The following is an 18,339-nucleotide window of genomic DNA, read 5'->3' as shown; positions in this document are numbered from 1 at the left end:
GGTTTGTGAACTTGAGCCCCGCACTGGGCTCTGTGCTGACAGCTCAGATTCTGTGTCTCCCTCTGTCTCTGCCCCTCCCCTGCTTGGGCTCAGTCTCTGTCTCTCAAAAAAAAATGAATAAAAATGTTAAAAAATAAAAAAAAAAAGAAAAGAAAAAGAAAACAGCTGTGGGCTGGGAAACAATATTTACAATAACCTGTTGAAAAAGGCATCTAGTATATATAAAGAAATCTTTAAAATTCTTAAGGAAAACAACTCAAATGTAAATGTGCAAAGGATGTGACAGGCAAGTCATAGAAGAGCAAACTGAAATGGCCAGTAAATATTTGAAAAATAAAGAGCCTCACCAGTGATCAGAGAAGTGGTATTAAAACCCTCATGATTTCTGATTTCACACTGAGTAGACTGACAAAAAGGATTAAGCTTTACAATACTAGAACACTGAAACAGAAACTTTGTGAAGCAGTTGGGTAAGACCAAAGATGAGTGAATGTACATATACTCTATGACCCAGCCAGTCCACTTTAAAGATCTACTCTGGAGAAACTCTTGCACTTATGAACACAGAGGCGTGGAAAAGGGTGCTCAGTGTGTCTTTTTTTTAATTAAAAATTTTTTTAATGTTAAATTTTTTTTATTTTTCAATGTTTATTTTTTTCTTTTATAGTTTATTGTCAGGTTGGTTTCCATATAACACCCAGTGCTCATCCCAACAAATGCCCTCCTCCATGCCCATCACCCCTCTCCCCCAGTCCCCCATCCCCATAAGCCCTCAGTTTGTTCTCAATATTTAAGAGTCTCTTATGGTTTGCCTCCCTCCCTCTCCTTAACTATTTTTCCCCCTTCCACTCCCCTATGGTCCTCTGTTAAGTTTCTCCTATTCTAGATATAAATGAAAACATATGGTATCTGTCCTTCTCTGCCTAACTTATTTCACTTACATAACACCCTCGAGTTCCATCCACGTTGCTACAAATGGTCAGATTTCATTCTTTCTCATTGCTGTTATGCCCAGATTTCAATATCGTCCCCCAAAACCAGAGACCACCAGGGAGACCGAGTGACGCATGCAAAAGCAAAGGGCTTTATTACGAGCTTAGGCTCACCGGGCCTAAACTCAGGCTCACAGATTTTACCAGTGCAGTGGATCCGTGCTGAGAGCCCCGAACACGGGCTGAGCCGAGTTTTTACGGGGTTTGGGAAGGGGGAATTACAGGAAATTGTGACATAGGTACAATGATCCAATCATTATTGCATAACATCATTGGCAGTAACTTTAACCAGACATATTGTCCAGAGTGTTCGTTACTGTTGGCGGGACCCAATCACAACATTTAGAGTGTTAACCAATTACAGAATGGGCCCAGGACCCTCACGTAGGGTGTAACTAGCCTTAAGCAATAAGTGATTATCTAGAGCTTCTATCTCTAGGCCTGCCCTTAGGAATGTTAAGCATTTTAGCTGGCCGCTTCTGATTGGGTGTTACTAGGGTGGTCCCTGGTTGAGCAATCTATGCCCTTTTACTGTCTAATGATTCTGAGAAACTGACACCTAGGCCTCCAAGGTCAGAGGGGAAACTTGAAGCCTGTCATGGAGTCAGTTTGGTTCAGACCTGTGTCCTTTCATAGCCATGTAGTATTCTATTGTATAGATAAACCACATCTTCATGATTCATTTGAGAGACCTTTTTTTTTAAAGCAAAAATTGTAAACAACCTAAATTACCTAGGAATGGATACATAAAGTGGGTTATTGTGCATCCATTAACACAAATAGGCTATACTTATATGTATGAACACAGATGAATCTCAAAAATCTATCACTGATCTGTTTCTTTTAGGGACGGAAACAGGATGACTAGCAGTCAGAGGTGAGAAGAGGATTTTTACTTTTTCATGCTTGTGGAACTTAAATTTTTGTACCAGGTAAACATATATTTAAATTACTTAAATATTTGATAATTTTTATGGTTTAAAATAATTTAAATTATTTAATTAAAAAATTTTAAAATAATTTTCAAAAATTTACTAATTTAAAGGTATTTTAAATACATTTTAATAATTTAAAAATATACTTTTAAAAATAATTTAAACATTGTTTAAATAATTTAAAAATAATTTATACAATTTTTATTTAAACAATTTCTTAAACTGTTGAATAATTTCACGGCTGCAGAGGCTGGTATAGGACCGACCATTTTTAAAACGGTGTAGAGAAGAACAGCCAGCTTCCTTCTGCTCCCCGTATTGTTTCATCAGCTCACACTGCTCACAGTTTAACTCAGACAAGTCCAAACTTGCCCTGTTGTTTCTGAACCCAAGCCACCCAGGATATTGGCTGGGAACCCAAGCTCTTGATTTTCTTCCGTTATTTGCCTCTGACAATGGGGACACCAGGGAAGGAGAAGTACGCCAGGGACCAGTGAAATATTGGAACCTGCACGAGGGAGAGGCGGGGGCCACGGAGGTCTCACTTTCCTTCTACCTCTGAGGGCGAGCACCTGGTGTGCAGAGCCGCCCCTGCCCTGGGCAGCCTTTCTGGAAAGCCTGGCTTCTCTGGATGATCTTGTTAGCTGATCTTCCTTTCTCAAGATTGTTTACTTCCTTCTGAAACTTATCATGATGTGTAGTCTGGGTTACAACAAGACACTTTGCTGAAATCTGTTGTACACATTGTAATGATAAGTATATAAATCAGTTGATATCTACAGCGTAGATAGATATCTCCCAACTCAAATGTCTAAGTCCTGGTGTGTCTGAGTTCAGCCCTCTTGTGAGGGAGAACTGACCCTTCCCTTGGGCCCCTCCTACTGGAGGATAAGGCCTAAGCTTTAATGCTTAGTTGACAGGGTCTCGGATCACTAGCTCAGCATCCTCTTCTCTTATTTAGTCCCTCTTCTTTACCCTGATTCCCAGTGCTTTGTATGATACCACACACAGAGAAGGTACTTTATACATTCTTTTTGAATGTTAAGAATTATCTGGTAGTGATTGGGTGACTCAGTCGGTTAAGTGTCCCATTCTTGATTTCAGCTCAGGTCATGATCTCACAGTCATGAGATCCCACCCCTCATTGGGCTCCACAAGAGGTGTGATGCCTGCTTGGGATTCTCTGTCTCTCCCTCTTTCTCTGCTTCTCCCCTGCTCATGCTCTTGCTTACTCTCTGTCTCAAAAAAAAAAAAAAAAAAAAAAAGAAATGAAAAGAAAAAAGAAAAAAAGAAAATTACCCAGACCTGGACATCCCACCTCCTTCTGTATTGTATAAAAACCCTTCACTTAGGGACTGTTTCTTGGGTGTTCTGAGATTTGGCTTCTGCATGTCACCTCAAGGAATGGAAATTCTCAAAATTTACATCTTGTACCTCCTATGGGTGATGGTGAGGGGGAGTAGTCTTAAGTCATTTTGTGGCATTAGTAGTATCCTTGAACAACTTTATGAGTTAAACTGGGAGAGAAAAGTCTCAGAAAGAAAGGTTTATACTGCACGTGGAGCCCCACAGGTGGCCAGGCTAGCCTAGGAAGGAGAAGACTCACATGAAGGAATAAAGGAGAAAAGAGCTGAGGTGATGGGGTCATGGAAACCCCCCACTGCTTGGGCCTACATCTCCAGGTTCTCAGAGAGAATCTCCCTGCTCCATGCATTTCAAGTGCATACAGACACTTGGCAAACAGTTCAAAGATCTCACCCTTAACTGAATAAAAAAAACTTCTTGGTGGCCCCAGAGCAGGCTCCCTGCCATGGGCTGGAAGGACCCTGTTAGACCATAGATGTTTATAGAACAGTAAGGTGGAAAAGTAAAATGGCAGGCTTGTGGCTTTTCCTGCTAACTCCTCAACTGCCACCCCCTAAAGACTTGGTGGGGTGGGGTGGGTAGATTTCTTCCGTAAAGCTCAGGTCGAGTTTTATCAGTCTTGTCCTGGTGACAAAGCAAACCCATCAAAATGTCCTTTTTGGCTGTAAGCTCTAGCAGTATCCCATTATATTCAGGTTGCTAATCTGGGTATCACTACAGAGGCCCCTAGAGAGTCTACTTTAGCAGATGACTTTTTTTGTAGGAAAAAAAGTTTTGTACATGGGAAGAAATAATATAAATTCAAAACTTACAGATAAGGAATAGCTGTATTGCTCACCTCTTTAAAAATTTATATGGATATCCAATCAAAACCAAGAGGGTATCCCCCTTGAAATGTTATCTATATGAATTTCCAAGTAGACGACAGGACCGTCTTGGAATGTCCTCAGAAGGCTCTGTCATTGATCAGGGAATAGAGTAAAATCCCTGTTTTTGCAGAGTTCTTTTCTTTTAAACCAAAGATAGATGGGTGGAAACTATTCAAACTTCGTCTTCTTCCCTTGTGGCTTGTAGTCTCCTGTTCCTCCTCAGTCTCCTCAGAAGCCCCCTCGTCTTGTGAAGCCTCCCCGGCCTCAGCCACCACACCAACCTCAGCCTTCTCCGCCCCCACCTCTGCCTCCACCTTTGCAGATGAATTTTACTGATTAATTTTATACTATCTTCAGGGATTTTAACATCTCTTCAGGGGCTCCTGGGTGGCTCAGTTAGTTAAGCATCCAACTCTGGATTTTGGCTCAGGTCATGATCTCATGGTTTGTGAGTTTGAGCCTTGTGTCTGGCTCTGTGCAGCTCAGAGCCTGCTTGGGATACTCTCTCTCTCTCCCTCTCTGTTTGTGCCCCCCCCCCCCCCCCCCCCCCGCTTGTGCTTTCTCTCTTTTTTCTCAAAGTAAATAAATGAACTTAAAAAGATCTCTTCAAACAGCCCCAACATTTCTTGGCTCACATTTGTGAAGAAGGCTCTAAGGCTTTGTGTCTTTGTTCTCAAAATGGAGGCTGACATTGCTAGTTGCCTATTCAGTAGCCATCTCCCCCTTCTTCCTCAATAACCAACTCCCATTTTACTCAGAGTGGTAATGGCACCCAGTTAAATATACTGACCATCCCAGACTCCTCTGCACATAGGGTTTTAAGTGTGATAGAGTTCTAGCCCACGGAAGTCACTGAGCAGGGTTTCTAGGAGAGGTTTTAAAGGGCATCTTGTCTTTATTCTTTATTCTTTGTCCCTTCCTTTCATATATATATACATATATATGTGTGTGTGTGTGTGTGTGTGTGTGTGTGTGTGTGTGTATGAAAAAATATATATGGAATGTTATTTAGGCATTAAAAAAAGAAGGAAACTTGCCATTTGTGACAACATGGATGGACTTTGGGGCACCTGGGTGGGTCAGTCAGTTGGGTGTCCAACTTGAGCCCAGGTCACCGTCTCACAGCTCATGAGTTCAATCCCTGTGTTGGGCTCTGTGCTGACAGCTCAGAGCCTGGAGCCTGCGGATTCTGTGTCTCCTTCTCTCTCTCTGCCTCTCCCTGGCTCATGCACTTTCTCTCTCTCCCTTTCAAAAATAAATAATCATTAAGATCTAAAAAAATGGATGGACTTCGAGGGCATTATTCTAAATGAAATATGTCAGAGGAAGACAAATACCATATAATCTAACATAGGTGGAATTTCCACTCCCCCCAGCCCTCCCTCCCCCCACCTAAGCCCTGAACTCATAGATACAGAGAACAGATTGGTTTGCCAGAGGCAGGGTTGGGGGTGGGGGTGTGAAATGGGTGAAGATGGTCAAAAAACATAAATTTCCAGTTATAAGTAGGTTCTGGGGATAGCTCTAGTTAATAATGCTGTATTACATATTTGAAAGTTGCTAAGAGAGTAGCTCTCACAAATTCTCATAACAAGAAAAAAATTTGTAACTACGTGTGGTGATGGATGTTAACTAGCCTTATTGTGGTGATCATTTCACAGCATATACATACAGGGAAACATTATGTGGTACAAGTGAAACTAATTATGTTATATGTCAATTATATTTCAATAAAAAAGAAACTCATTAAAGTTTCCCTTCCATAATACTAAGATAGAAATTAAATTAAGGTCAAAATTGAAATTCTAAGCAGAAATTAGAGTTGGAGGCTTAACTTGGCATAACATTAAATCTTGACATTTAGCTTTTTTTGGCCTCATTTTTTTTTATAGGGGAAATAGGAGTGACAATGATACCCCATGATGATAAGGGGTTAGAGCTTCAACCTAATATAGGAATTTCAGAATAACAGTTTCATTATCTGTGTCCAAGAGGCTTGGCCTTACACCTAAGACTAGGTGAGGGAAGGCAGTGAGCCTTCCATGTCTCCTTGATTTTCTTCTCAGTCTAGAGTTTGTGCTTGGATTGAGAGGAGCACTGGTTTACCCAGACCTGTGGCGACAGCAGCCCACAGTAATGTAGCCTTCCTACCACCTCAGAGGCACTGTCAGGAAGTCCACGTGCATCGTGCTGTCAGAGGACCTGCCCCAGAACCAGCATCGGACAGATGGGCTGCCCTGGGAACACATGGCAGAGAGTAGACAAGCAGAAGAGCCTGCTCTGGAAAGTTCTACATGTAGTTGGGGGGGATCAGCTCTGCTCTATGAGAAAATGAAGCTATGTGATTGAACTTCCCAAAATGTTATCACTTTGGGTTTAGGGAATGCCTTCTATTTCAAATCTTATACAAGCCAAATTTCATCTTGACCTCTAATAGACCCAAGGGATCATCCATAACATTAGTCATTGTAACCTACAGCTTAGAGAATTTATTTGGAATAGAAAATGTCACCAAAATAGTCCATCATGCAGGCACTAGTCATGTGTGAGACTTCCTAGCTTAGTGCCTGGAACACATCTTCTGTGTAATAAACTTGTGTGAAATCCAAATCACTGTAATGTTAAAGATTCTGTTCAAAATTGCTATAAATATTTTCAGCATGTAATCATGGAGAAAATGGCACAAGAAATGTCTACACACCCTTTATTTAGATTACACAGTTAATGAATTTGCCATATTTTCTTTTTTATTTTTGTGGGGGTTTTTTTGCATTCTTATTGGTTCTTTTAAAGTTTTTTATTTTAATTCCGGTTGGTTAACACAGAGTTATATTAGTTTCAGGTGTACAATATAGTGACTCAACGCTTCCCTACAACACCTGGCGTTCATCACAGCAAGCGCACTTCTTAATGCACATCACCTAGTTCAACTATCCTGCCATCCTCCCCAACCATATTTTCTTTTTTAAATGTCATTTAAAAAGTAATTTGTGCCCTGAAATTTGTTCCAAATGAGAAGACTTGAAGAAAGTGTGACCTGGCTTTGCCAATCACAGCACCAGATCTCTACGACAGAGATCACACCAGTGGGCTCTCCAGTAAGCCTACCACAAACACCGGAGACCACATGCTGGGAAGGGCCAGGGAGGCCTCTCACACTTCGCTTGGTACAGAGAGAAGGAAGCTAAGGAGGAGGGGCCTGTGGTTACTTGTTCTGATAATGTGTCAAACATAAGTCGGATTTTTTACTATTTTGTTACGTTAGAGAAACCCACTCCCATCAGAGCCAAGGCTTTTATTTTTTTAAAGTAGTTTCCACACCCAGCATGGAGCCCAACGCAGGGACTGAACTTACGAAGCTGAGATCAAGACCTGAGCTGAGATCAAGAGTTGGACTCTTAACCAACTGAACCAGCCGGGGACCCCGTGCCAGGGCTTTTCTGGGTTGTGAGAGTTTGTATACAACCCTCCACCTTCATTAAAAACAGCGAATGAATACAAAGCCCTCACTGATGAGGAAACCTTTCAAAGAGGAATCAGTCAGGGACAATGAAGGAATTTCTTCCAATGAGGCCTATTTTCCACTCCTTTTGTACCAGGGGTTCTGAGGAGAATTCACATGTATAAACTACCTCCAGCCTGATGACCCCAAATCTAGAGCTCCAGCCCAGTCTTCTCTCCCTAGCTGGGACTGATAATCTGAACTGATTTCTAGTACCTTCACCTAAATGCCCCATGGGCCTATCAAACTCAGGGGCTCCAAACTGGACTACTTATTTCCACTTCCTCTCCAGAATCTTTTTGAAAACTTCAGCATTCTCAGATTTAACTTTCACCAAGGACACCTACTAAGTTATTCCTGCTATTTTTTAAATTAGGGAAATATTCGCTTAACATAAAATTAATCATGAGTCATTTTTCAAAACTTTTCACTAAAGATTTGTTTTAATGTTAATTTATTTTTGAGAGGGAGAGAGAGAGAGAGAGAAAGAGAGAGAGAGAGAGAATGAGTGTGGGAGGGCAGAGAGAGAAGGAGACACAGAACCTGAAGCAGGCTCCAGGCTCTGAGCTGTCAGCACAGAGCCTGATGTGGGGCTCAAACTTATGAACCATGAGATCACGACCTGAGCTAAAGTCAGGTGCTTAACCAACTGATACACCCAGGTGCCCCAACCATGAGCCATTTTAAAGTGTACAATTTAATGACATTTAGTGCATTCGCAGTGCGGTGTGACCATCACTTCTATCTGGTGCCAAGACGTTTTCATCCCCCTGAAAAGACATACACCCATTAAGCAGTCACTCTTCATTTCCCCTCGCCCCAGGCCTTGGAAAACACCAGTCTATGTTTATCTCTATGGACTTGCCTATTCCATATGTTTAATGAAAACGGAGTCATACAATATGTGATGTTTTGTGTCTGGCTTCCTTATGTCAGCAGAATATTTTCAAGTTTCACCCATGTTGTAGCATCAGTGTTTTATTCCTTTTTGGGGGGCTGAATAATATTCCATTACATGGATGGACCACATTTTGCTTATCTATTCATCAGCTGATGGACATTTGGGGTGTTTCCAGTTTGTGGCTATTGTGCGTAGTGCTGCCAAGAACATTCATGTACAGGCATTTATTAGAATTCTTGTTTTCAGTTTTTTGATACCTAGCAGCAGAATTGCTGGGTCACAGGGTAGTTCTGTATGACTTGTTGAGCAACTGCCAAACTGTTTTCTGCATGGGCTGCGCCATTTGACATTTACATCTTCCCCTTTGCACTCCCATGGCAATGTACAAAGTTCTAATTTCTCCATATCCTTGCCCACTGCCCCCTTACCCCCTCTTAAAAAAAATTGTAGCCATCCTAGTGGGTGTGGGTGTGAGGTACTATCTCCTTGTGGTTTTGATTTGCAGTTTCCTAAAGAGCAATGATGTGGAATACCTTTTCAGGTGCTAGGTCGCCATTTGTATATTTTCTTTGGAGACATGTTTATTCCCCTCCCCTGTCCACTTTTTATAACATCCCTGACATAAAAAATTTTTTTTAGGTTTATTTATTTATTTTTGAGAGAGACAGAGAAAGTGAGCGAAGCAGGAGCAGAGAGGGAAGAAGAGAGGGATCCCAAGCAGTTTCTGCACTGTTAGTGTGGAACCCAGTGTGGGGTTCGAACTCATGAATTGTAAGATCATGACCTGAGCCAAAACCAAGAACTTAGCCAACTGAGCCACCCAGATATCCTGTAATGTCCCTGACTTTTTATTGAGACTGGAACTTGAATCTCAGGCTGTAAGCTACGTGTGTGGGACAGTCACTAAACTGGGTGCCCAGCAATTGTAGCAGAGGGAGGTTTCTCTCCTATGCTTGCTTTCTTGTACTCTTTCCCAGTGGGGACTTACACAGAAAACGAATCAAGGCTGTCGTGAATCTGTTGTCTTGGTTATAATCTGTTGTAATCCCTCACTCCTCCCCTTCCTAACTGCCCTGGTCTGCTCAGTTACCATGGGACATCAGGAAGTGCCAAACTTACAGCTTGGAAACCGACTTTAATCCTGGCTTCATTTTATATTAATACCAGAATTTCCCCTTTGTTTCAGATTCTTCATCTAAAAATTCTATCAGGTGGTGTAAAATTTTGCAAGCTGCCGCACATTTGCTTTCTTAAATCCACAGTGAAAGTAAAAGTTAAAAAAGTCTTACATAGTTTAACACCTATACAGTTCTGTAAAAACAAAACAACTTTTATCATTTGCTAAGTACTCATGAAATACTATTTTGGAAATGCAGCAATTGCACACAACAAGCAAACACGTAAAAAGAGTAAAATAAAAATTGTCCATAAACTTACCGCTAAGTCCTCTTAATATTTTGGCAAGTATACTTTCAGTTTTAGGTATTTACACTATTTGTTTTGAAAAATGGGATTATATTATAGCTCTTTTCTATAACCTATAATTTTTAACTAAGAATATATATGACCATTTTCCTTCATGGTTAACTTGACTTCCATGGATGTAAATTTTAAAATATAATATGCACTAGGTATACTGGAGCAGCCTATTAAAATAAAGATTCCAAGTCATACTCCCAGAGATTTGGATTCTGTAGTCTGGATCTGTGCCCAGAACTCGGTATTTTTAAAATGTTTATTTATTTATTGAGAGAGAGAGAGAAAAAGAGAGAGACGGAGAGCATGTGAGCACATGAATGGGAGAGGGACAGAGAGAGAGGAAAAGAGAGAATCCCAAGCATATTCTGCTCTGTCGGCATAGAAACTGATGTGGGGCTTGATCTCATGAACTCTGAGACCATGACCTGAGCTGAAACCAAGAGTTGGACGCTTAACTGACTGAGCTACCCAGGTGCCCCCAGCACTTTTAACAAGCCCCTGGCTAATTCTGATGCAGTCTGTTCATTGACAGTTTGAGAATTACCTTTCTACACCAATAATTATAACTCTTGCCTAATTTTCCATTGTGTAGATATATCATTTCATATTCAGTTATTTATTTCAGAACAATTATATTAGTTGTACTTTTTTCACTGCTTTACTAACACACCTGCTATAGAGATCCTTATCCCTACAATTTTGCCTTCATCATGACTGAACGTTTCTTGGTTTTCCTCAAGTTGGGTGGGTTTGTAAAAGTGATGATGCTTGATAAATGCTCCTGTAATTGTTGAACGGAAGACTGAAAGCATGGAGGCTGGAGAGAGCCTCTCAAGAAGCCATATTGGGGCCCGAGGGAGACAGTTGAGAGGTGTTAGGGTTTCAGAGGGAAAATGAAAGTGGAAGCAGCTGAATGTGTGAGGGAGTGAGATTCAAATTCCATCTAATGGAGGCTAGAAGCCAAATAAGGTTATAGACCTGGGCCCAGCCAATAAGGTGCTCTACTTCTCTAGAAACCAGAAGAAGGACAAAAGCCATCCCTTTTATTGAAAGCTTCATAGTGGAGCATCAGTCTTGGGTCAAAGCAGGAGGGGTAGGGGCACCTCTGTGGCTCAGTTGGTTAAGCGACTGACTCTTGATTTTGGCTCAGTGCATGATCTCAAGACTGTGAGGCACAGAGCCTGCTTGGAATCTCTCTCTCCTTCTCTCTCTGCCCCTTCCCTGCTTGCGTGAGTGTGTGCACATGTTTTCTCTCTCAAAATAAATAAACTTAAAAAAAAAGGAGAAGGATAATGCAAGGAGAGAGAGAGAAAGACAGGGAGACAGCCCGGGGGTGTGCCTCAGCTCAGCTTGTGGAAGAGAGAGGTCAAGAGCACAAAATGAAAGCATTCTTTTCCCTAAAACTCTAAGAGACAATGAGGCACAAGCAGAATTGCTGTGCCGCCGGAATGTCAAATCCTAAGACTAGTATGAGGAAAGAGGGGGGAGGTGACAACACAGCATCCTTTGGTCTCAATGGCCTGAGTTCATTCACAGGACTTTAGAAGAGGCGATGGTTCAGAGGTGACCTCACAGATGGTGCTGCGGTGTGTTGGTGTAGCTTTGCAGGCTGTGTCAGGCTCAACAGGGAAGAGGACACGTGAAGCTCTGTGAATTAGCCTTGTGTGTGAGCACTTGTGATGCCTTTCCTTTAAGGGGCTTCGGGGAATTACATAACAGGAGGGGAGAAAGTGAGGACAGGACTGAGGCACTTAGAACCTGAAAGTTCCATGTCAGAAGCCACCTACATATAGGAGCTCATGGACCACAGCTATATGTGCGGGGCCCAGCCACCAGGCTGTGGAGCAGAGAGGGTGCCTGGAAAGGATTGCTCATCTCCGTGTGGCATGTGTGACCACAGAAGTGGGTGGGCGAGAGGACATCTGCTGCATCACTTATCAGAAGCCCCCTCATGAGTGACCAGAATATGGAGGTCATTTCTAAGAAAACTCAGCTTCTTATCTCATTTTGAGGTGAGAGAAGCTAACGTCCCCCTACACCACCATTCCCACTGCTCCCCACGCTGGGCACACTGGGGGTGGGTCCTGGTCTCTGCTCTTGAGTCAGCTCTAGTGAAGCTTTCTCAAAGTCTTGCTCCAAGTCAGAGCGTGAATGTGGGTGAGACGAGGGGAGGCAGAGGGGAATCTGGGGCTGAGGGCGCCGCTCAGGTGGGGTGTCCCTGTAGTATAGAGAAATGTAAAAGGAGCTTATGGTGATCAGAGTGGAAGCGGGGGGCAGATGCAGCAAGGAAAGCAAACAGCCTCAGGGTGTCTGGGTTGGTCCCAAAAAAACCCAAGAGAGTCCAGAGCCGGATGTGGTGGCTTCCTGTCTGATATCTCACACAGCTCTGCAGAGAGCAGCAGTGTTTACCGCCAGCTTCAGATTGCCACAAGTGCCTGCAGGCCATTAATTTATAAATTAATTGGGGGAGAATTGCCATTTTAATTTATTTTTATTAAAAACTGCTTATCTATTTATGTTGTGTGTGTGAGAGAGAATGTGCATGGGAATGCAAGCAGAAGAGGGGCAGGGTCGAGGGGAGAGAGAGAGAGAGAGAGAGAGAGAGAGAGAGACAGAAAATCCCAAGCAGCCTCCACATTGTCAGTGCAGAGCCCAACAGGCTCAATCTCATGACCTTTGGATCATGACTGGAGCCAAAATCAAGCGTCAAGATCAAGCCCAACCAACTGAGCCACCCAGATGCCCCCAAATGCAAGAAATTAAACTAAAAACACAGTACCATTATTTAAATCATAAGTTAATATTGCTAGGGGTGCTGCTTGGGTGGCTCAGTCAGTTAAGCATCTGACTTGGGCTCAGGTCATGATCTCATGGTTGGTGGGTTGGAGCCCCGCATCAGGCTCTGTGCTGATAGCTCAGAGCCTGGAGCCTGCTTCGAATTCTGTGTCTCCCTCACTGTCTCCTCAAAAATAAATAAACATTAAAAAATTTTAAAACAGTTAATATTGCTATAGTGCTATTATATAATTTACAGAATTTCTATTTCTCTAGTTGCTTTAATTCTATTTTTTATAATGACAGGAAATCCAAGACCATGTGTAGCATTTTGTCCTATCATTCTTTAATTTTCTTTAATCTGGAATAGCTTCTGAGTCTTTATATTTCACGACATTGACGTTCTTTTAAAAAATTTTTTTTTACATTTATTTATTATTGCGAGACAGAGAGAGAGCATGAATGGGGTAGGGGCAGAGAGAGAAGGAGACACAGAATCTGAAGCAGGCTCCAGGCTCTGAGCTAGCTGTTAGCACAGAGCCTGATGCGGGGCTGAAACACATGAACTGTGAGTCATGACCTGAGCTGAAGTCAGTTGCTCAACCCAGGGGCACTACAACGTTGACATTCTTAAGAGTAAAGGCTAGTTATTTTGTAAAATGGCTTCAATTTGGGTTTGAGAATTCCTCATGATTGGATCCATGCTGTGGGCTTTCAGCAGGGAGAACATAGAAGCGATGCTGAGTTCTGTTCCTTCAGGACACCAGGAGGCACTTGTTGTCAATCAGTGCTATTAGTCGTGATAGCAAGGTTACTATTTCACTTTTGTAACTAGTAAATGTTTGTGGGGAGACCCTTTGAAAGTACATAATATTCTGTTACTCATCAAATGTTCACCTACTAGTTGGGATAGTTCTTGCCTCTAAGCATTACCATGAGGATGGACCTAACAGGAATTACCAGTGATTTGGAAGTAAAACGTGTGGAAGAGAGGGGTCAAAAGTGATTCCTAGGCTTTGGGCCTGAGTAGCTAAGAGATGGTGGTGCCAACGAGGGAGAGTAGAGGGAAGAACAGGTAAGGGAGCAAGAGGATGAATCAAAAGTTCTGTTTTCCACACCGTTCCATGTGTTATGTCCCTTGGACATATATATGGAGTTTGGGCGGACCAGTTGGAGCCCTGAGGAAAGGTCAGGGTTCAAGATGGCCATCTCCAGGTATTTGGGGCTGAAATGAGTTAAAGCACATGGACACACCTAGGGCTCTCTAAAGGGCTGTGTGTGCACAAGGGGTAAATGACTAGATACTTCCTCTTGGTTGCTGTATCAAATGTGCTTCTTATGATTTTAGTAACTAAAACTCTCTTCTCAGATTCTAATTGAACTTCTCTTCAATAAACTGCATAATCCGGGTTTTAAGAATGTACATTTCTCTTCGAACCCAGTAAAACTTTTATTTTAAAATAAAATTGTCTTCCACTAATAATTTTATTTTCCCTGTATTGCTCCCTCTTGTGGGGGAAAAAATTGCTCTGGATTGCCTTGCCGGGACTGTAACAGAACCCAGTCTGAACACCAGAGGGCGCCATGCTGTCAGTGCCCGCAGGAAACCAAAAAGGTGGCGATTGAGAGATTTCCTTGCCTTTTCTCTTTCCCTTAACTCATAAATCAGAAATCCTGGGATCTGATCCCCACAATACTAGTATTCTCAACAAACCGTACACGAACTGTAAGGGCATCTGGAAGGGGGCAGGCTGGCCTGCATCGTCTTGACAGCAAAGGATGATTGGAGCCCGGAGTCCTGTTCAGAACTGATGAAATGTCTATGAAACTTTCTTCCCCCAGACTGCTAGTCCTCTCGAGTCACCACTGGGAGACTGTTACATAGAAGGTGAGGGAGATGAAAAGCCACATCATCACCTCTTCCCTTTAGCCCTTTCCCAAGCTCTTTTAAAAATTTCTCCCCTTAGTCAGTTTTCCCCTCTAATGTTTTGTTTCAGAATTAGGTGGAAGACTCCCTCCCCATCCCCCGCCCCCCTTCAGCTTTTTGCTTATTCTTTAGTTTATTGAGCTCTGGAGAATTTACGCCCTATAAATAAATAAAGGTATTATTATAATGTAGCTCTATTCAGAGAATTAGTTGAAGGGGAAAAGTGACATTTTTCTTTATTTGCTTGGAAATGTATTACAGTCACCATAGCTCTCTCCCAGCCATGAATTAATGGCATAATTATTCACACTGGGCAACTGAGATGGAATGAGTTTGAACTTGGCATGAATTAATATACTAAAATATGCCTCCTGTTCTCTCTCATTGCCTAATTAATTCTGAATTATGAAATTCCCTTTGAGCTTCCCAAAAATCATGGTCATTGGATTCTGGTGCAATTATTCTTTCTTTGCAATAAAAATCAAGCGATTTGATAATTATGGGCTGTTTGAAAAGACAATGTTCATTTGAGCATCCTGGTATGGAGAAAGCAAACAGAAGAGAGCTTTCTAGAGGTTTTATAGTGAATAAGAGTCCCAAGGGAGACTGCACATGGCAGGAGCCAGCATCACTATGAGGGGAGATGGAAAGAGCACAATCCCAAGTCTTTCTGCCAGTCCTGTACCTCAGCGTCTGAAATTTCCACTCTGAGGGCCAGGCTCTTCAGAGTTTTCAAGTTAAATATGAATGAGTTGCCCATGGAGAAAACACCGTCATCCACCTATGCAGTCAGGGAGAACTTGCCCGTCTATGACCAACCTGCCCACGTCCTTGCTAGCTCTCCCTTGAAGGGAGGCATGGTCACTAACATGAATTATTGGAACTCAAGACATTAATTGGGACTTAATAGGTAATGGAGAAGACATTGTTATTAAAGTAGCACAAACAGAGCCCCTTCACTTTGCTCTCTCTTCACTTCTAGGGGGATGTGCAAGTGGATTCAAAACCACTATCTTCAATTGACTTTCTTCCTTAAGTTTTCTAGAGGGGGTAAGATCTTAAGAATTGGATCCAAGTCTCAAAGGGGATGCCTGAGTTGCTGAGTTTTAGTCAAACATTATTAAGACTATGAACTGGAGTACTAGGCACTGTAACAACAATTAGTAGAGTGGCAATTGATTATTTGTTATTCCTTGTCTGTGGTTCCCTATGATCCTCGGGGAACTGGGGGTAAAGAGAATAATTGGCATCCTAGGATTTTAATATTTTTCTTTGGATTCCTGGCAATGGTATAGTTAAACATTACCAATATGAAAACTCTAATATAAAATCTGGCAATATTCATCACTCATCTGAGCATCAGTTAATCATATTACTTTGAAATGATGGCTTTCTCCTGGATTTTTCTCATCAACATGTAAACATTCTGTATAATCTCTCATCTGGAAAACAAATCAGAATTTCCTAAATCTCTTTCTTGCTCCATGCTTTTGTTCTCCTTTATGGAAGATTTATTAAAAATGTCATTTCTACTTTTTGCTTCCACATTCTCACCTCATATCCCATCCAATTCTTGCCAATTCCCCTCCCCCCCCAATTCATTGAGATCATTTTTGTCAAAGTCATCACTTTGACATCTCTTTCTTGCTAAATTTAATGTAGTTTCTGGGTCTTTTTCTTTCCTGTATCCTCAGGTGTATTTGCCATCATGGACTTTGTTTTTTTCCATAAATCACTGAAAATTTTTTTTTAATATTTATTCATTTTTTGAGAGACAGAGCATGAGCAGGAGAGGGGCAGAAAGAGAGGGAGACACAGAATCTGAAGCAGGCTTCAGACTCTGAGCTGTCAACACAGGACCCAATGTGGGGCTCAAACTCATGAACCGTGAGATCATGACCTGAGCTGAAGTCAGATGTTAAACTGAGCCACCCAGATGCCCCTTCAAAAAACCCTTAAAAAAATTGGGATATCTTTGTCCATGGATTTTCAGTCTGTTTGCCTGGAGTTTCCTTTTCTCAGGACTCTGTACTTTTCTTGATCTATGCTTATTCCCTAAGTAACGTCGTTGAGTACTATGACCTCAAATACTCTGCCTGTGTACCAATGACCTTGGTACTTACTATACTATCAATTCCTGATGCAGTAGCAAATTACTCCAATATCCCAATGCCTTACAATAAACACATGTTTCTTTTTGATGGTATATAAATGCTATGGGTTGGCTGAACTTGGCTGGACTAGCATGACTTCTAATTCTAGACCCAGTAGCCAGTTTCTGGATTATGTTGTGCTTATGGTGGAGGACAGAGCAAGAGAGTACAACACAAACCATAAAATCCCATTTAAAGCTTTTGCTCAGCTGTGCACCTGGCCTCCCATCTCATTGACCAAATCATATCCTAATGTAAATATGTGAAGTGGAGATGTATTTTCCCTCCAAAGCATGCACACATAACTCACGTGATAGGAAACTGGTGACTGTCTGCTCACCACCATCACCACAGAGTTGTCCAGTAAGCATCTCAGATTCATTATGTCTCAAACAGAACCCCTGAGTCTCCATCCCATCCCAAGTCTTCTCAGGAAATACCATCGCTGTTCTCCCAGGTGATAAGGCCCTAACCTACAGGTTGTCATTGAGTCAGGGCTTCTGCCCTCAATATATATCCCGACTTCTAACTGCCACCAGCACTCTCATCCCAATAGTCCCCTAACTGGTTTCCCTGCTTCTTCATGCCCCCCTATAGTAAATTTCTCACACAGCAGGTGGAGGGACCTTTGAAGAATACAAATTATAGCTTGTTACTCCCTTACCCCAAACCCTCCAGTGCCCTGGTTTCTACACAGCCATCAGGTTTATGCATGGCCAAGTGTCAATTGTAGGCTCGGATTGACAGGAAGACTAGTCTCAGGTCGTCTCAGACACATCTGTAGATCAAACTACATTTACATATCTAAACAGAATTACAGGAAAGGCGTCCCTACACTCAGGCCACATGGCAAATGTATTAGCAATATTTTCCTGGACACGTGGCAGTCGCAAGCTTTTAGAGCTCATCAACTGGCCAACAGTTGCAGAAAGCAATGTGTGAGTGAGTCGAGGACACATCAGAGCTTTTGGAAGCTCCTCTCATCCCAGATCTACCCTACAAGACTGGCAGAGTGTCTGCTGGTCTACGCTGTGGGCAAGCTCAACCTTATCTGAACCAGGTACTTTCAGGGTCATTTAATATACAAGATCACCAGAGAGCAGTAAGCACCATACATTCAGGCATAAAATACAGCCCTCATGTGGAACCCCCAGCCTGCCCCCCAGCTAACACAGCCTGATCCAAGTGACCCGTAAACTTGATGGTGTTTAACTAGGGTCTGTTACCCAGAATCACCCCCCTGGGAGCTATGCTAATTGGCCTTCAATATGGCTCTAAGTCCTCTCCTGCAGTCCCCCATCTTACTCCAAATAAAACTCAAAGTCCTGAAAATGGCCTCAAGATGCAAAATGCTCTGGCCGTTGATTAACTTGTCTCTCCTGCTCTGGTCACACTGCCTTCTTACTTATCCTAGGACGCTCCGACTAAATGTGGCCCTCTA

The 18,339-nt window shown here is 42.3% G+C and overlaps 1 long non-coding RNA gene across 1 annotated transcript in view; it reads left to right on the top strand.

Annotated features, from left to right (window-relative positions):
* The first annotated feature begins 1,851 nt into the window (after positions 1-1,851).
* LOC115300700 overlaps positions 1,852-18,339 on the top strand; it is a 37,444-nt gene continuing 20,956 nt past the window's right edge. The window contains exon 1 of the long non-coding RNA XR_003912788.1: positions 1,852-1,924. This is a non-coding gene — a long non-coding RNA (uncharacterized LOC115300700). The remainder of the gene's footprint in view (positions 1,925-18,339) is intronic.

Source organism: Suricata suricatta, chromosome 9 (genome assembly GCF_006229205.1).
Source record: "Suricata suricatta isolate VVHF042 chromosome 9, meerkat_22Aug2017_6uvM2_HiC, whole genome shotgun sequence".
Lineage (NCBI taxonomy): Eukaryota > Metazoa > Chordata > Mammalia > Carnivora > Herpestidae > Suricata > Suricata suricatta.
Note: the sequence above shows the minus strand (reverse complement) of the source record. Positions and strands in the feature narration are given on the sequence as shown.